Here is a 21,937-nt window from a genome sequence, read left to right as displayed (position 1 = left end):
TGTAATTATATATGGTCAAAAAATTATGTTCGTGAGAGAATTTATTGTTTATTGGATCATTTGCTATAAAAAATATCACATAAACAGAAAAGGGGATCGTAAATATTTCTTCATTTACGTTTAGCCTATATCAATAACATTCACTAATACCTAGCAGAGGAAAAACTAGCTACACAGTAGTAAGAGGGCTGAAAGTATTTTCTTTTTGTTTTTATAAATCTTATAAATTTCCCGAAAGAGAAGTTTATGTTTTTGCCAAAAAATCCGATTTGCTAATTATGTGTTTTTGAGGTTTCAAAGCATTCTATAACGATTGGGACTAGTATGTAAGTGACTGCACAGATTTTGAATATATACAATAACTAGTTGTGTATGGCATCGTGCCTTAGGGCAAATTGCTGGAATTTCCCGCACCTTAAATAGATTATTTATAAGAGTTATATAGACTGAATTACAAAGTTAAAATTATTTATATAAAGTATATAAGTGAGCTTTAGAACTTTAACCAGAATTAAAATTAAAATTTTTTCGATATACAAAAAAAAATTAAAAAAAAAAAAATATATATATATATTTTTTTCCCAAAAGCAATGATTTTGTCTAAACAAGCAAAGTTTTTTGAATTATTCAAATGCTTAGTTCCCTCAAAAACTGCTATTTTAGCACACTTAGCTCGGTATATCCGAAACGGCTGGACCTGCCGTTGCCAAAATCTAATCACCACTTCTCCCCATCATAACGAATAGAACGCTTTTTACATCATTCAAATAGGATGGTCCGTTCTCTCAAAAAGTCAAAAATTTCTATTTTCTGCACTATTTGCTTTTTATCTCCGTAACTGCTGGACCTGCATTTGCCAAAAACTAATCAGCACATCTCCCTATCAATAGTAATCGAATGTTTTTCTAACCATATAAATCGGTTAATCCGTGCGCCCGAAAACGTGGGCGAAAAAATGCGGACACACAAAACACACACACATGCATACACACATCCTTTTTTCTGAATGAGGTATGCCAAAATTTTCAGAAACCTTCAAAATGTGGAGAAACGTGTTTGAGATAGATCAATTCCATTCATTCTAATCCATCCTAATCGGTACAGTTTCTAGTGAAAGTGAACTTTATTTTTTAAATTGTGTGCTAATAGCTAAATCTCAATTTTGGTTCCAAACTATTCAGAATGACTTCAAACGTTGGAGAAAATAATATCAGATTGTTTGTGGAAAACATATACTTCCACTTCTGGATATTGATTGGATCCTCATCAGATCTTACTGGGTTCTAATTAGGTTTGTTGGACATCATCAGAATTTTATTGGTTTCATAATGTATTACTATTGCTTCTTGCTAGGTTTTAAGCAGAAACTAACTAGATTCTAAGAAGGTTCTAACTAGCTTCTTACAACAGATTCTTGAAAGCCCCTTAACAGATCCTTCGTTTTGATTCTGACTGGCTTCTTATAAAATTTTCATAAGATTCTTTACGGATTCAAACCAGATTTTTGTTATGTTCTTACTTGGTTCTAACTAGATTCGAACTTGTTGATAACTAAAATCTAAAAAATTAAAAAATAATAGAACAATATTATAAAACTTTAATTCTAAGTGAATTCCGGTGTGAGTGAGATAGATTAGTTGACAATTCATCCTAATCGGTGCAGTCTCTTCTAAAAGTGAACTTTATTTTTTAAATTGTATTCTAATAGATAATCAATCATCTAATCAATTTTGGATCCAAATGATTCAGAAAGACTTGACACGTCGTAAAAACATAATATTAGCAAATCTGATCATTTGTTGCAAACATATACTTCTGCTTCTGGAATTCACTAAATATTACCCCAAGCTCTCTTTTTTCGGTGTACATACAGAAAGTCGTTTGGACCGCATTTCGTTATTTTTTTATCTTTATAGTGCATAAAAATATATAGGTATTACCGACAGTGAATTCAGTCCCTTAGGCGAGGTACGCGGGCCCGATTCTATCATTACTGTGTATTTCATATGCATAAAAATGAACGGTTTGTTATTTTCCAGACTTTGCAAAATTGGAAACTAAAGATATTTGGGTCATATGAAATATTTAGTGACTTATTAAAATAATTAGATATGAAAATTTAAGGAAAAAATTGCAAAAATAAAATAATATACTTGTAAAACACAAGCCAAAATAAATTTAATATAGTATTACTAAGTAGTATGTATCAAATAAAGTATAGGTACTCGATCCAATCATAACAAATGTTACCAAAATATTTTTATAAAAACATGTCATGTAATTATATGGTAATAAATGCTCAGAGCTTTTCCATTATCCAAACATCTTATATTGTAAACATTGAAGTTTTCGAACACCCACCTCATAGAAAAACAACACATGAGGCTTAAACCCAAAACAGTGGTCCAGGGACCAGAGAATCATTTGAATTTTTTATAACATTGAGAAAGATAAAAATAGACTAGATAGAAAAGGATACATTATATAGTAAGAGAGTAAGTATGATATTTAAAAAAATCTCAGTTTTTTGTAAGATTTTTTAAAACATTGTCCTGCGCGCTTGTTCAAACAGCTTAATTGCATAATTAGGTTGAGGAAATTTTTTAATATCAGTCATTGATTTTGTTTCCTTCTAATAATATAGAAACCATTTATAAACAATATAAGATAAAATTTAAGTGTGAGAAATGTGAAAAATTTAAGAACCTAACTAACAAAATTTGTAATTTCAAATAAAACAAATTAATCAGATGAACATGTTCATATATTGTTTAATTAGAATATCAATATAAATGAGATTCTTTGTAGAAATTACTTTAGAAAAAACGTAAGAGTTAATTAAAATTACCCTGGAGCTCATTTGCAAATAAATTGTTAATTGATAATTCATATTGAATTACTCTATAAAAATTAATGAAAAACTTGAACAATTTATAACTGTAGGGTACAATTTACAATACACCAAATATATGTTTCTGTTCCTTTATAGAAATTTTATATACTAAGCAAAAATGTGTATTTTCTTGGTTTTCCAATATTTATTCAAAATATAAACAATATGCAAAAGTTATTCTGGCTATAGATTATTAATTATATATGCAATATGAAACTCTGTATCAACTATTTAAAATTGTTGTGCAAAAATTGAAAATTAATCTAGTTTCATGGAAAGGCTTGAGCAATCCATATATTTTAAGAAATTTTAAAGAATGTTTAGATAAGAATAATTTCACTAATTTTGAATAAACACCAAACTAGGTCTACATTTAACTCTATAACAACTCCCCATGCTGTAAAAGGTATTCGAATGGTTCTAGGATTATAGAATTTTATTCACAATTTATTGGGCAATACAAAAGCAAAATATTCGTCCAGAAAGCACTCAGAATATTTAGAATATTACGGAAATTTCCCAATACATTACGATGGGCGATATAAAGTAATATATTTTGAACAGTAACCACCGAAAATTAGTTAAGAATTTAGATAATAGATAACGAAATATGAAACAACTAAAGACTAAATAGGAAAAAATATCTCTCAAACCATTTTGTTCTTATTTACAATATTATTTGCAGATGAAAGCATCTTTTCGAATCTTCATATCTATTATTGTTTTCTTGATTTTTAAAAATGTCGATAGTAGAAAATGGATCGAGGCCATGTATATATTTCATTCCATTGAACTATAGATATATTAGACAGTTTTGATATAAAATATATTCTAAAGTAAGCTCTGTACTCCATAGTATAGAGTAGTATTGAATTATGCACAAGAGAACACTTTGATCCATCGGCCACTTTCTACCATCCAACGTGGCGAACTGAAAATGCAGATGCAAACTTTGTTAGAAATAGTTTAAATCTTTAGAATCAACTCTAAGAATTTTTAGAGTTAAGGTTTAGTCCATAATTCTTAATCGAATTTGAAAATTGAGAAAATGCTCAAAAGATATTGGATGGGAATCGCTTTGATTAGGTTTTGGTAAAGATCTGTTGGTTCGTTTCATCCTAATTAAATGTTGAATTTTTTTGGACGATTTTGATGAAGCTTTGTATAAAGAGAGATTTTGCAGTCTAAAATAATATAATAAAATATTATAAATGTATGATGAAGCAATTACAAAAAAAATATCAAAATTTGGAATTGCAATGTGCGCTTTTATGATTCTAATCAGGATCAATTCCAAATCATATGCACGTTCCATCTTTTGTAAGTATCTACTGATTACAGTTGACGTCTACACTTATTTTTAGAACACAAAATAGATTAAATAAAATGTGTTAATCGAATTAATTTAATTTATACAATTACAGATAATATAAGTATGTAGGAAAGACATAAATTGGATATCGCATTGATTATTAACTTCCCGTAGGGTAAGTTAAAGTAATAGCAAAAAAATTGAAATTGAAAATTTTTATATATCTTAACGTTTCAAAGGTTTCCAAACATTTTGGCATACCTTAGAACAAAATGGATGCATATGTATGTGTGTGTGTAGGTGCGTGTTTGTGTGCGGATACAAAATTTCGTCGCCAATTTCGTGAACACGGTTCAGTCGATTTCAATTAATCAAAAACATACGATTCCTATTGATAAGGAGACGTGCTGATTAGTTTTTGGCAAAGGCAGGTCTAGCCGTTTCGAAGACAGAGGGCAAAGTGCCAAAAACGATAACTTCGTTTTTCAGAGAACAAAGCGTCCGATTTTAATAATTCAAAAAAACGTTTTACTTGTATTGAAAGATGAAGAACTGATTAAATTTTTAGGAAGGTAGGTCTAGCGGTTTCAGAGATCTAATGAAAAAAATGTATTTTGGTGTTTTTTTTTAAAAAAGCCGTTTGGAGGTCAATAATGATTATTAGACATATGCACATCAAATTATCAGATATTTTATGGAGATTTTAATAACATGTATAAATTTTGTTTATATTTTTATGGCTTTCGTAAAGTTTAAAAAAAAATTTAATATTTTTTTAAAAAAATAATTGTTGGTACGGGTAGTTCCTTAAATTTGTATTAAAGCTTTGGAAAATTTTATTTTATTTTATTTTTGAAATACACAGTTGAACATTCTACCTAACTAGCCGATCTGCACTTCTTATTGATTAAGAATGATTATTAATACGCATCAGGACGTCAATGTAAATTGCTTTAAAGCGAAATGCTACTCACAACTAGTTTTGATTCCTAGTCCGGCACTGTATTTTAAATGCGTTGTCGTTGCAAAGTCCATGTCCATGCGCCAGTGCATAATGCACACAGTTTGCAACGTAGACGACTAACCCGCCAACCCGCCAACCCGCCAACAGTTTGACTTCGAAACCCCGAGGGCGACTCCGCAGGACTAAAGGACAAACTTATACCCCCAAACAGGATTATATGTTAAGTGAAATAGATCATTCTGTACTAAAATTCTATGGGTTAATTTGGGTTAGAAGTATTATGAAGCGAATAAAATGAGTTTCAAAACAATGTAATTTATAAACTTTTTTATGATGAGATGTGGATTTACTTTACTAAATAAAGCCAATCCACTATGACATGTGGATTTACTTTACATTTTTTGCTTAACGACAAGTAATCTTCATGGTCGTATACTTAGAAAGAATTCAACAATTTTGAGGATATATGTAAATTATTAAGATATATCTACTAAAAGCTGAGTAGATTCTGATTAGATTCTAAATGAATGCTAACACGATTCTAAATAGATTCTAACATAAATTTGATTTTCAGGATTGAAATTGCAAACAACTGTAAGGACTAGCGTTGCTAAATCGGCCAAGTCGTTTTTTGTACTTAGTATCCTAACTAGATTCTGACTAGACATGTAATAAAGTAAGTATTACTAAAATACTATTCTAATATTCTAAGTAAATTCTAACTTTAATCATACCAGGTTCTAACTAGATTTGAACTAAATCGTTACTACAGTCTCCTAATTCAAAAACCACTACATTCTAACTTGATACAGACTGAAATACTACAAATTTGAAGTGCATTCTGATTAGATCAGAACGAGATCTTTACTAGATTCTGACTAGACCCTGATTAGAATCTGACTATGCATTTTTTTTTTTTTTTTTTTTTTTTTTTTTTTATTGTTTGAACAGCAATCAGAACTCCTATATGTTCTATAAGCTGTTGGTTAACGACTTAATACTACTTTTATTTCATGAGAGGCAATCCATCGATTAACCATTCTCTTATGTGTGGGATATTTTTGATATTAGCTCTTACGTCTAATAGTTGCATATGATTGGATGTTGCAGCTATGTCCACGAAGGACGATTTCCACTTGGAATTATATTGTGATCTATAATCCCAAGTGGAAATTTGACATCAAAGCTGCCTGATGTCGGGCTACGGCGGTAGCGGGAATCGATCCAGCGAGCCTGGAACTAGTGGCTGCTAGTCCACGCTCTAACCGATATCGCCACCGCCGGCCCATGTCATTATTGCAATTAAAATATTATTAACATGTTTTCAAAATCTTGTTCAAATATTTCTGAAATCTTACTAACGTAAAATTTAGTGCTAGTGCTGGTAATTGTAGTAATTCATTAAAATTTAAAATAATTGGCTGCTCTTTTTAGGACATTCATGAATGTGTTTGCACACTGAAATTAATATAATTTTAGAAGATAAAATAAATATATTTGATAGATATCAATTGGAAATTGCTAGAAATGATTAGTTTTAAGTGCAAGTGAAAACTTATCTAAATAAGTAATTGAAAATTTTACCTAAATAGCCAGATCTCAATTGCACATATCGAGAAGATTTATGCAAGTTGCCTTGGCAAAATGCTACTTACACCAAGTTCGATTAAGAATCATTAATATTATCATTAAAAGTCAAATTAGGCGTTCAATAATCACGTGAGGTTTTTAGGGGAGGAGGGGTTTGACAAAAAATTGCGAAATATCACGTGGGGGAGCGGTGTATTAAGATATCACGTGTATTTATTTTTCACTGATTTTAAAAAAAAATTACAATTTTATCACGTAATTCAAAATACACGTGATGTGTGGGGGGAGGGGGAGGGAGGTTTATTTAGGAATATAACCATGTATCACCAAGGGGAAGAAGGGGTCCAAAAATCCTTAAAAACTTGTTCACGAGATTAATGGACGCCTCCTGATGAAAAACGCTCATGTAGGTACGTAGGTATACCAAGCAAAATTATACCATTATTATCTAATAACTTGTTGAATAATTTCTATTATAATTAAATGTGGTACTGATATTTCTAAAATAAACATCCATATCCACTATTCAAAATATAATTTTTTAGTGTTTCGAATAAAACACAATAACTTTTCACATGCCTCGTCGTATGGGGTGCATTAATGTGTATCTCCATTGGGGCTTGGCTGATATTAATCTGCGCTTGTTATTGTTTTATCAGTATTTCACCACAGAATTGTGGTATGATTTAATAACGCATTCACGACCCACATAAAATATTCAGAATGTTTCTAACTCGCCCGAAACAAAGCATCGCGAGCAACAAGTATTAATTATAACATTCTGCCAAAGGACCGACCGACAGTCCACGATTCATGAACAACGTGTGGGGAATATTAAAATTTGCAAATTTCTATGACGAAATTGCCACTGAATATTTTTGCTGGCAGACTACTTTATTAATATATAAACTAGAATTTTTTTCTTAAATCTATACATCATGGTAAGAAATTAGATTCATAGTAAACTTACCAGAGATCCAGACATTTTTTGCACATTCATTTTGTACACCGCCATGATAATTCGTGCTCCCTGTTTCTGAAAAAAAAAATAATATTTTATTATATATATATACGAGTATATATATATCTAGTTATGTATATGGATTATGAATTCGGCCAATCTTTATCCCATAACAGTAACGAGGAGCGTGGAAAAGCTCGCATAAAAAGCTCGACTCATATTCTGTAAAAAGGTGGCTTCAATCTATACATGGTCGACCTTTGGACCTTTGGACTTTTGATACAGAGCAAAGTGTGTGCCGTGACGACGATGATCATGAATTTTGCGGTCGACCTGACCGTTATTCAAGCGGCGATGACCCGTTTACCATTCTTACTCATGAAGGCTTAGGTGTCGCATATGCTTTTAATAAAATATTAGACAGGGATAGTCAATCGAATATTCAACTATGGACATATACTGTTTTATCGTTATGGTCCTAAAAGAACTGTGCAAAACTTTTTCCAAAAACTGATTTCTATATTTCTTATATTTACAGACAAATATGGACAATTGATATACTTTTATAATTATACGATTCACAATAATGACCAAATGTCAATTGGTTCAGGTAACTAAAAATAATATAAAATCTCTTGATTGTGAGATTCACAGTAATGACCAAATATTAATTTGTTCTTGTAACTAAAAATACTATAAAAACAGTTGATTAAGAGTTCTATTCAGTTATATTGCATTCACTTAGTATCTGGTCAAAGATATTACCTAGAAATTTGAGTATTGTAACTTGTGAGTGCTCGAGCAGATAGTAAAGAACAAAACATTTTGTCTTGAATATTTTTCATCGGTAAAATTTATTTTATCGATATCATCCTATTTTATACCTGTTTCTTCTCATGAAAGTGATGGACACCATAATTTAACAAATAAAAAGTTTCAAGTAAGGATAATTTTTATTTTACTACTTTTAACCAAAATAGAACTAGTGGTGGATGACATCATGCCTAGAATCAAATTGCTGGTACTTTCCGTACCGAATTAAATTTTTGAAACTCTGAATTATTTTCGATCTTCGAAAAAAATTTTTTTTTTTTTTTTTGAAATAAAAAAATGTTTTTTTCTCACAAAAACAATCGTTTCGTCAACACAAGCAAAAGTTCTTTAAATAATTCAAATAGAATGCTTATTTTTTCTAAAAACTGTAATTTTTTGTACATTTAGCTCCGTATCTCCGAAACAGCTGAACCTACCTTTGCCAAAAGCTAACCATCATTTCTCCTCATCATTACAAATTGACAGTTTTTTTCTTTTGGATTATTCAAATCGGATGCGCCGTTCTCTCAGATACTCGATTTATATTTTCTGCACTCTGCTCCGTATTTCCGTAACTGCTCGACCTGCCTTTTCCAAAAACCAATTAGCACATCTCCCTATCAATAGGAATCGAATGTTTTTTGAACCATTCAAATCGTTTGATTCGTTTGCACGAAAACCTGGACGAAAAAATGCTGACATACAAAACACACACACATGCATTTTTCTAAGGTATGCCAAAATGTTCAGAAACCTTCAAAACGTGAAGAAATGCAAAAATTTTTAATTTCGATTTTTTTGCGATTACTATAACTTACCCTACGGGAAGTTAAATATCAAAATCTTATAATACTACTGCTTGATATCAAGCAGACCTATGTAAATTTCGAACCCGTGATTTCTTGATAGCATATTTTGGATTTCAAAATAATTGTATTTAAAAGATTTCATATAACTTTTATACTCTAAAAATGAATATAAGAAACACTAATATATTCTCATTGTTTTGGATGTACAAATATTAACGAATTATTTTACTTTTTTACTTTTTGTTTATGGAACCAATTTAGATCATATTATAACACAATCTAAATAATCTTATAAACTTTTAATAAATTTTAACATATTTTTTATGAAAATAATCATCAATAAAGTATGGCGAGTGAAGAAATTCTTAATAACGAATAAAATTTCTTAAATGGAGATGGTCCTGATTTTACTACTATTAAGCAAACTAAACTAAAAGTTGATAATCAATTTTGATTATACTAATAATACTAAATATTTCTAATTCAAATAGGATTTCAACTAAATTGTTACTCGATTCTAACCAGATTCCAATTATTATTTAAATTATTACTTTATTTTAAATAATATATATATATATATATATATTTATATATATATATATATATATATATATATATATACATACATGATCCAAAATCATGTTGATGGTGATCTCCACTGCTAAAATATTTTCATGGCTTCATATTTGCATTTATTAAGGTCCAAAAGATTATATCCGTGTCGGAGCACAATATGTCTGGATCTCACATATCAAATATTATAGGAAAATGTGTCTATGAAATCTATGCCACTAACTAAATAATAACGAAAGAGGTATAACATAATCTTATACATTTGAATAATAAATTAATTAATTTATTCCCAAATAATTTTAATAAAGCATTTACCAGCCATAACTCTATCCTTTACCGAGTACCAAAAAAGAAGAAAAACGTCAGCGCAATAAGCCAAGAAGAAAATCTCTGAAAAATCCTATTATCAGAACGGGTTTTCTTATTCTGCCCGATGAAAAAAACGGAAATGTGTTTTCGTAGAAGTTTCTATGAATTTTCATGCAGATATCGTTTCCACGAATAAGCTCTACTTATATTATACGTATGATAACACGCAATTATGAATTTTCTGAGTATCTCCGAGTTTATAATCCCATCGAAATCGGAAAGAGGATTTTATCGGATAATAAAATTCTCTAAGTCGTATGAGTAGATATAGTATGTATATCGATAATATGGGAATAATAGCATGGCTTATAATAAAATATTACAAATTGGTGTACTTTCGACCAACTAGTAGTGTATGGCATCGTGCCTTAAGACAATTTGCTGGAACTTCCCGTACCAGAATTATATATTCGAGGGCAAAAAATCAGTAACCAATAAAAATTGATCAATTATTTACAATGATTCTTATACACATTTTCAAATAGATAATTATAATCACTACATATTTTATCGTTCATAAAATATACAGTGAGAATCTTATCGCTCAACGCACTTGAGAAAGTTTACATTAGCCGAAGGTGAATGAATGAATCCATCTGAGGATAAATTTCTTACGATTAGAATAACGCACTTGAAATATGTACATTTTAAAAATGAAATTGTAAATTAAAACTTCATATTTGAAGTATAAAACTTTGTATTTTTGAAAATTTTGAAATTCTTTTTTCGAAAAATTTTGAAATTAGCTTGAATCGTATAAGTAAACTTTAAAAATTAAAAATCTTCATACGGAACCCAACAAAATTGTAACAAAAAAGTTAGTACTCATTTTTAAAGACTTCATCAAATATCTGATAATTTGATGTGCATACGTCTAGTTCATTTTTGACCACCAAATACCATTTTTTTTTCACTTTTTCCTCTGTATCTCCGAAACCGCTTACCAAAAATTTCACAAATTATTCACTTCGTCGCTACAAGTAAAAAGTTTTTTGAATCATTCAAATCAAGTATTCCGTTCTCTCAAAAACTCAATTGCCATTTTTTATTTCTCAACGGTCATTTATGGAGACGCCTAAATCGCGATTGATACCTCCTACTGGTGTCTGTGAACCACGACCGTCGTTCCAGTATTGATGACCAGTTTATACTGAAATATTAACAAGAAACATGGACCAAGTCTACTGGTAAAACGGTGTAGTCTTGGGGCTGATAGAGAAAAAAAACTACAGTCAACCAATAAAATCAATAGTTCAGATCATCAAACCATTTGAATGATGCAAAAACTTTCGATTCACATTGATAAGATTTTGGTAGAAATTAGTCCAACCAAATATTTTTACAATTATACTAATTTATACACGTCTCATCTTACTTAAAATAATATTTTCCCTAATTCAGTCTATTTTGGCGACCTCATCTCCGTCTTTAATATATGCACCACGCAGCATACCTCCACGAGCATTACTAAGAAATCAACCTGTCACAAGTCTCAGCTCGCTTTTTATTTAGATTTATAAAACATCTTTCTATCCCCATCATGGAGTTTGTGTTTATGAAAGTTTAAACATAGTCGGCATTTCAAATCCAGGCACGTTTTTTCTTCTTTGTATTTTGTTTTCGTCTGTTCCTGTCCTAAGTTCTGGCAATTTTTTGAGGAGCAGGAAAACCTGTGTGAATCATTTATCTGGTGTAAAACACACAAAGTGCCGCATGATAATGCAAGCCGGAATTGATCGCCGGCAAATCGTAAATGGAGAGTTGATAGAATATAAAAACTAGTTGGTATTGGTATTTTGCCTTGAAGCGAATTACAAGAACTTCCCGATATGTGTAAATAATCAAATTTATGAATGATTAAAGTATGAAAACGAACGAACACGTTAATTTAAGACTTAAGACTTTAATGAAAAGTTTAATGATTTAGTATGTTCATTAAGACCAAGTACTTTATCGTTATACCAAGTAAATCGTCTAATTTTAATTACTCATTTTCTCAAACTTTGACGAATTTTAAAAAATTAGACTGCTTGTCGTAGGGCCGTAAATTTTCAGTAAGTTCTATAAGACCATGATATATATTGCAAAAAAAAGTTCCATAAAAATCGGCTTAATTTTTTTTTGAGCAGTTAATTACAAGAAAACGGCTCGGTAGATTTTCACGTGAAACTAATCAGTATAATTCCCAACTAATATCTTACAAACAGTTTTTGATTTTTTAAAATAGATTCAATAGTATTGGCTTAAATGTGGACGAAAAGTTCAACACTTTTTTTCAAATTACAAAGAAACGGTTCGGCTGATTGTCGCACAAAACTGAGGAACGATAGTCCATCAAATGGCTTTTAAATTTCTGAAATCGGTTCAGGCGTTTTTGGAAAACGTCGATGAAAGGTCTAATTTTGACAAATGCCAAAATACTATACCAATTTTTGCAATCTTTGACGAATTTTGTAATTTAAACCAATTGTCGGAGGGCCGTAATATTTTAGTATGATCTAGAAGACTATGGTATCAATCGTCAAAGAAATAATAATGAAAATCGTCGAAAAACTTTTTTTAACAAGAAAACGGCCTGGCCGATCTTTACCAAAAACTAATCAGCACGATTCCCATCCAATATCTTTCAAACGGTTTTTGAATTTTCATAATCGATTCAGAATTTCGAGATAAAACGTGGACGAAAAAATTTTCACTTTTCTGTTATTTGTAAAGAAACGTCTCTGCCGATCGTCGCACAAAACTAACAAACAGTAGTCCTTATCGAGATACATCGAATGGCTTTTAAATTTTTGAAATCGGTCCAGCCGTTTTCGAGAAAACATCGATTTACGGCAAAAAATCTGTTCACATACACACACACATACTTTTTTCATATTTGGTCTCGATCAATTCAGAATGGCTTGGAACGTCGAGAAAACGTAAAATTATCGACTTTTTTTATGAAAACATAAACTTCTTCTTTGGGAAGTTCACTAGTGGTGCATGGCATCGTTTCTTAAGGCAAATTGCTGGAACATTCCGTACCGAAAACTAAATTATTAAAAAAAACCTTGCAAAACAATCGTCATTGAATTTTTATTAAATTCTTCTTGTATTATTAAAAATGTGTTTTTCATTAGACTTATGGGGTTCTTCCTATTCCTATGAAATTCTTACTACATTCGAACTGGATTTTAGATTCAAAATGATTCATAATTCAACTAAATGCTCAGAAAAACTGAATTTACTAAATAATTCCATCTCTCTGATTTTCTTACCGCATTCGTAATATCAAGGTGAACAAACAGACCAGACCTGGAATCGCTTTTGTCCTCGCGTTATAACGTATTGCATGCAAGATATCTTGATTTATGAACAAGGGAAAATGTGACATTTTTATAATACGTAGACTAGCAGTCTTTGGCCCTTCTCACCCCTCAGAAAATACCTCGACTTGGTGACATTGTCGGTAATGTAGTTATTAAGCTGGAAAGTTTGTTTGCTTTAAGTAAATACACGGTTGGTTCTACGTTCTACGATTATTAAATTACTTTCAAATTAAACATGGAAAATGTGAAAATGTCAGATATGGTACATGTTCATTTTGTGTATGAGTTTTAGTCTGGAAATATTTAAACATGACATAATTAAACTTTTTTTTTTTTCTAAATTAATACGTATTTAATATATGTATTAGCGTACTTCCAGAAACTTAAATGCTTCCAAATCGATAAAAAAAATCTCTAAGAGTTTTAGCTCTTAATATTAACTTAAATCTAGCGCAAATCAACCAAAGCTTTGTATGAAAGTAGCATGGAAAAATTTCGAAAATTTTAAAAATGTTTTTTAGGTATAACTTAACGACAAATGAATTAAAAGTGAAAATTCGTGTTATCTTTTATTGAACATTCCACGCCCTGCAAAATATGTTTTTTATAATTTGTTGTGTAGAGCGTCGAATTTTAAATAAAACTAATTTATTTGTTCGCTAAGTTATATCTAGAAACATTGTTTAAATTTTTGTAAATTTTTCCATACTATTTTCATACAAAACTTTGATTGAATTGCGGACTATCTAAAAGACAATATTAAGAATTAAAAGTTTTAGAGGATTTTTTTTTATTAATTTGGAAGCATTTGATCCCTTGGGAGCAAAAAATTCGAAAATATCCTTATTAAGGACCACCCTAAACAAGTGAAATATAGTAATAGTATATATTTTGGGCACGATATAGACGTCACAAACAAATCAGATTTTCTGGCAAAATCTATTTTTTGCTTTGGGAACTTTAAAATTGATAAATACATTTAAGGGGGGAGCCTACTTTAGAGGCTTAAAAAATCGTTTTTTTGCAAAAATGTCTTTCAAATCTAGTCAAGAATATATTCCTAAAATTTCCCAAACAAATTCAAATTATTTTCAAGAAACATGATTTTTTTTCAAGTTGCGAAAAATTGGTGAATTTCTCATTTTTCTGGAATTTGTAGGTTCAACTAGAATCTATACTATGGAAAATATTTATAAGGTTGTTCAAATATCTCCCTTCCGCCTTTTGTATTAAAACCCAAGAGCAAAAAAGCGGAAGGGAGATATTTGACAACCTAATATTTGTTTGATTTTTTGTTTCGGATGGAAATTGTGATCAGCATCTTTCCCGCCAAATGACACCTGCACGCTGATGGCGCATCGGCAAAATGCTTGCACCCGATATATGACATATATTTTACTGAAAAAATGAAATGATGAGATATATAACACAAAAACAGAAAGCTTGTTTCAATGAAATATTTATTTCTTTCTCTAAAAATTCCTCAAAAAAAGCAATTTTTGAAGCCTCTAAGCAGGCTCCTCCTTAAGTAAGCACGATCAGGTTTCATACAATAAACAAAGTATGTTAATCCGGTTGATTGAATTGCGGACTATCTAAAAGACAATATTAAGAATTAAAAGTTTTAGAGGATTTTTTTTTATTAATTTGGAAGCATTTGATCCCTTGGGAGCAAAAAATTCGAAAATATCCTTATTAAGGACCACCCTAAACAAGTGAAATATAGTAATAGTATATATTTTGGGCACGATATAGACGTCACAAACAAATCAGATTTTCTGGCAAAATCTATTTTTTGCTTTGGGAACTTTAAAATTGATAAATACATTTAAGGGGGGAGCCTACTTTAGAGGCTTTAAAAAATCGTTTTTTTGCAAAAATGTCTTTCAAATCTAGTCAAGAATATATTCCTAAAATTTCCCAAACAAATTCAAATTATTTTCAAGAAACATGATTTTTTTTCAAGTTGCGATAAATTGGTGAATTTCTCATTTTTTCTGGAATTTGTAGGTTCAACTAGAATCTATACTATGGAAAATATTTATAAGGTTGTCAAATATCTCCCTTCCGCCTTTTTGTATTATAAACCAAGAGCAAAAAAGCGGAAGGGAGATATTTGACAACCTAATATTTGTTTTGATTTTTTTGTTTCGGATGGAAATTGTGATCAGCATCTTTCCCGCCAAATGACACCTGCACGCTGATGGCGCATCGGCAAAATGCTTGCACCCGATATATGACATATATTTTACTGAAAAAAATTAAGAAGAATGATGAGATATATAACACAAAAACATGAAAGCTTTGTTTCAATGAAATATTTATTTCTTTCTCTAAAAATTCCTCAAAAAAAGCAATTTTTTGAAGCCTCTAAAGCAGGCTCCTCCCTTAAGTAAGCACGATCAGGTTTCATACAATAAACAAAGTATGTTAATCCGGTTCCCAATTTAATTGGCTTACGACCAATTAAAATTCTCAAAATTAATTTGCTAATATTCTAACGTAAATTAATTGTGATTATTGCGAATGCTTATCGAGTAGGTATTGCATATATTTGGTCTCTAGTACACTCAGAATTGTTCAACATAACATATTGATGGTGCAACTCTTAATACTGCAATTAGCAGCACATACGCGAATGCAGCTTATTGGCAAACTGCACTGCACGGTCGAAATGCACTGCGAACAATAGAATGGGCGTCGGTAAATTTTAAATAATTGGGAGCACCAGGTGGCTCATTAGGAAAATAATTTATTTAATTTTATTTAATTTGGAAAGTTAACTAGTGGTGCATGGCAACGTGCCTTAAGGCAAATTGGTGGAATTTTCGCACCAAAAATTTAATTTTTTAAAAAATCTTTGAAATTTTTTGAAAACTGAAAAAAATGAGATTTTCAAAAATTATGGAATTCTTGAGAAAAAGAAAATTTTTTTGGAAAATTTTTAATTTTTTTTATATTTCGATTTTTTTACTTTATTTTTTTTTAACAATCGTGGTACATGGTTGTTTTAGAGAAGAAATAGCAAAGCGCGTAAGCGCCGCATCGCAGTCTAACAGATAAACAGTAGTACGAAACCCATAGAAAAAAACATATTTCATGCTTATTATTAAAATCTCTATAAAACATCTGATAATTTGATGTGCATATGTTTAATGATCATTTTTGATAGCCAAGTGGCATTTTTTTATATTTTATTCGATCACTCACTTGACCTGCCTTGATAAAAATGTAAGGAGTACTTCATTTTGCCAATACAAATAATTTTTTTTTTTTTGAATTATTCAAATCGGTTGATCCGTGTTCACAAAATCATCGAAAAAAAAATTGTATCCTTTGCAACAAACAAGATATATAAAAACATTTATTTTAAGAAGGTAAAAAAAATAATTTCAGCTTATTGGCAACATTGTTAATGTTTACTAAGCATATCAATTTTATTAGCACTTCCAGAATAGGTTGACTAAAATATGTTTTCGCTATCACTAAAAATAAATCAATTCGATCAAATTTGAATCTAGCAAAAATCTAATAAGAGTTCAGCTAAAATTTAATAAAAATCCAGCCCGAATATAATAAGAATCCAGCCCGAATTCATTAAAAATTTTCTGAATCAGGATCTGGTTGGAATGTATAAAGATTCAAGTTTCGACCTAATTAGTATCTACTTCAAAATCTTAACTTTTCTAAAGTCAAGTGGATTTCAACTAAATTGATTCCCAATTATAACAAGGAATCTAGTCTAACAAAAATCTGACAAGGATCCAACACGAATCTATTAAAGATCCAGCCCGAAAATAATAAGAATCCAGCCCGAATCCAATAAGAATCTTCTGAGTTAGGATCTGGTTGAAAAGTATTAAGATTCAAGTTTAAGCCTGATCAGAATCTAGTTAAAAATATTAACTTTTCTAAATACAAGTGTATTTCTACTAAATTGCTATCTGATTGTAACATTTTTTTTGCATAGTTTTATTGTCAATCAAAATAATATACATTTTTTAAGACAATATGATGTTGGTGTTAATGCATTTGATTGTAACATATGGTTACAACGAGTCTCTAAAATGAAGGTAACATGATACTAGCATGGTTCTAACATAATTCTAACAAGATTCTGACACGTTTTAACAAGATTCTAACACGTTCCAACACGTTTCTAACAAAGTTCTAAAAAAATTCTAATAAAATTCCAAGATGATTCTAACAAAATTCAAATACAATTCTAAAATGATTTTAACAAAATTCTAAGATGATTCTAACAAAATTCCAACTAAATTATAAGACGATTCTAACGCAATTCTGAGATGATTCTAACACGATTCTAGCATTTTTCTGACATGATTCTAACTCATAACTTGCTATTGCTTGGGTGGAGTGACTAGGGCGGATGCAGAGCACGCCATTATGGAGTGCAAAAAATGGAAAAAAGGTAGGAGGGAGGAGTAAGACAAAAAATCCTTTTCCAACTAATTTTATAACATTGTTGCGCGTTGTGGTGCGCTATATTTATATAATTATATACAATCTAATAAAATAAAATTGTGAAGTTAACTTATGAAATGTATATGATCAATGTACTTGTATATAAAATAAAAAAAACTCGTAACTTCATTCCGACTTTATTACCATTTTTCTATCATTTTTCACCTGGCTCCCAATCTACAATTACTGGACTCGCCCTCGCCCTGTGCAATATTGCAAACTATGTTCATACGCGGCCCTTTGCGTTTATATAAACCAACGGTATCAGCAACTCATAAACCATTGTGAAATTATGTGCGAAATTAATTATATTGCATACATATACATGGATTCACTGGTCTATACTTAGTAAGGGATAATAACTGATGCTTTTGATATATTGAAAATTATATTGCACATAATATCAAAAAGGATTTTGACTTTGAAATTGTAGCTGCCAAAAAATACTCTTTATAGAATGATAATAGAACTAAGTGAAAGTAACATTTGGCCCGAAGACTAGTAAGAATGTTTTAAGAATCTAGTAAAATTAGAGTTGAATTCGATTAGTAACTAGTTAGAAATCTAATGAGCATTTCACTTGAAATTTGAAGAGTTTTGTATTATTTCAGTCCGAATTAAGATAGAATCTAGTAACTTACCAGCTAGGAATTACAGGATTTTGGCAATATTGCAATTAGTATGCAGCCAAAATCAAGTTAGTGAGTTAGTCACAATCTAATCAGGGACTAGCCAAAATCTAGTCAGAGTCTAGCGAAATTCTAGTTAGAATCTAGCCAAAATTTACTCAGAGTCTATCCAAAATCTGCTGAGAGTCTAGTCGAATTGTATTCAGAATCTAGCCAAAATTTAATCAGAGTCTAGCCAAAATCTGCTCAGAGTCTAGCCAAAATCTAATCCGAGTTTAGACGTATGATTATAGTTGGAATCCAGTCAAAATCTAGTTTCAATTTAGTCACAATTTAGTAACAATGTACTCAATATTGAGCCATATTCTACTCAGAATCTACCCAAATTCTAGTCAAAATCTAGCCAAAATCAAGAGAAAGTCTAGCCAAAATCTAATCAAAATCTAGTCAGACTTTAGTATGATTGTAGTAGGAATGCAGTCACAATCTAGTAGAATCCAGTTACAATTTTGTAACAATTTAGCCAGAGTCAAACTCAAGCCAAAATCTAGTCAGAGTTTAGTCGTATGATTATAATTGGAATCCAGTGAAAATCTAGTTTGAATTCAGTCACAATCTAGTAACTGAGAATCTAGCCAAATTCTAGTCAGAATCTAGCCAAAATCTAGTCAGATTCTAGACAAAATCTAGTCAGATTCTAGACAAAATCTAGTCAGAGACTAGCCAAAATCTAGTCAAAATCTAGTCAGGATTTACTGTGACAGGAATAATCAAAATCTAGTTAGAATCCAGTCACAATGTAGTAATAATTTAGCCAGAGCCTAGTCAAAATTTAGTCAGAATCTAGCCAAGATCTAGTCAGAATTTAGCCAAGATCTAGTCAGAATCTAGCCAAGATCTTGTCAAAGTCTAGCCAAAATCTAGTCAAAATCTAGTCAGAGTCTAGCTAAATTCTATTCAAAATTTAGTTAAAATCCAGTCAGAGTCTAGCTAAATTCTAGTCAAACTTTAGATGATTATAGTTGGAATCCAATCAATTTCCAGTTAGAATTCAGTCACAATTTAGTAACAATCTAGTTAGAGTCTAGTCAAAATCTAATCAGAGTCTAGCCAAGATCTAGTCAGAGTCTAGCCAAAATCTAGTCAGAGTCTAGCCAAAATCTAGTCAGAGTCTAGCCAAAATCTAGTCAGAGTCTAGCCAAAATCTAGTCAGAGTCTAGCCAAAATCTAGTCAGAGTCTAGCCAAGATCTAGTCAAAATGTAGCCAAAAATATTATAGTTAAAAATCTACAGAATAGAAATTACTATTTTTAAAAAATATTTATTATTTTGTGAAACTGACTATCCCTTCCCATAAGAGCGTCGACTGCATGCTAAATGCATACATGCGACAAGTTATTACTGTCACTTTAAACTAATCTATCATTGTCGCAATGTACATACCGATATGAATTATTCTACTTGCATATACGTATATTATATGTATGATGAATACAAAACGCTATGTACATATCAAATCGTTAAAGATGTCCAACGTAAATGTGGCTGGCTTCGTGTTCCGAAGTAATTAGTAGGTTCTTTATATATTTTTGAGATCTTGAGAACACGAAACTTTTAACTTATACATTATTAAAAATGCAACCTAATTTTATTTGCATTTTATTGTTTTATATTCTATTGCAATTGCACTGTAAGTGAAGTTTTGTATGCAACTTATTTATTTATATTTGTCTATTAATTTAGCGTTATTTTGCTATTTTCAGTCGCAGCAATAACGCGAAACAATATGAAAGGCAATCTTGTAAAAAGCATTTGTAACGAAATATAGAAAAAAGAAAATTGCCGCCGTCGGCTTTATATTTTTTTATTAAGTAAGGAAAACAATTACAATTATCGCCCTTCCTTGCCGCGAACACCCAACGCGGCATAAAATCGCAACGACCGCGGCTCGTAAAAGCCGCAAATTATAAATTCATAAACCGCCGGTATAGTAAAATACATTTGTACCTACTGTAAGGCAAGTTTCACACTTCTTGGACGATCATTTTTTTGCTCTTGAATAACAATCAATATATTGTTTCATAAATGTTTCATGAAACATTTTGTAAGGCGAACAAACAATTCTAGTGGTACATTGCATCGTCTTTTGCATCACTTATCAAGTTATTGAATAAAGCTACTAATAATTTTTTGTCTCACAAAATACTTTTGTTACATCAATTCATGCCTATATCTCTTTTTATGGACAAATCTAGAAATTCGAAACTAAAAAACAAACCCACTAGAGAAAAAATAGCGATCATAAATAACCAAGTTTGAAGTAACCTCGAAGAGCTAAGGGAACGAGTAGGTACGATATTAGGAAATGATTTGACAGTAATTTGTGCTGAAACATCTTGTACCAAAATTTAAAATTTTCAAAAGTTTTCAATTGCAATTGAGCACGTCTCGCCATCAATAGAAATCGAATGATTTCTGAATTACTCATATCGGTTGATCCGTGCTTTCAAAAATATGGACAAAAAATTGTGTCCAAACATACATATATACACATACGTACATTATTTCTAAAGCCAAAATTTCAGAAACCTCTGAAACGCAAATTTATGCAAATAGAAATATTTTCGAAAAATTTAAAAATTAGTTCAGTTTTTTATCAGAAGATTTAACAAGTGTGAATTGTCTACCTTTTGCTCAGTGAAAACTGCCAAGCAATTTTTACATCAGTTTAATTACCCGAAATGGGGTGAACAAAAAATACAAAGAAACAGTAATGCAATTTTAAATATTCTGCTTCTTTCAAATGTTCTTTACAATTGTATTCAATCATAAAAAATACGGAGAGCTAGAAACAATCAAAATTTAAACCGTATAAATCATTTGAAGTTATAATGCCATATAAATTATCTGTTGATATCAATAAAGAACAAGGACAAAATTAAGTTTCATTCTAAATTATTATTATTAAAAAAATTTAAATGCAATTGATAGTTTTTCCAAGTACGAAACAACGCGATTTTTTCGAAATTTTGAAATTATTTACTATTTACTCAAGTTATTTTAAATATAGCCATCGTAAATTGGTGCTGCCAAACAAATTAATACAGAAAAGTTCTGGGTAATATTTTTTTTTATTTCATCACATGAAGAAAAATATGGTCAGTTCAAATATGGTATATTATTATTAAATATGGTCAGTTCCACCATGAAAACTCATTTTATTATTCA

Source organism: Ctenocephalides felis, unplaced genomic scaffold (genome assembly GCF_003426905.1).
Source record: "Ctenocephalides felis isolate EL2017-DRISC unplaced genomic scaffold, ASM342690v1 CF-g0.4_SCAFFOLD_03571, whole genome shotgun sequence".
Taxonomy (NCBI): Eukaryota; Metazoa; Arthropoda; class Insecta; order Siphonaptera; family Pulicidae; genus Ctenocephalides; species Ctenocephalides felis.
The sequence above is the reverse complement of the archived record's forward strand: the minus strand, read 5'-3'. Positions refer to the sequence as shown.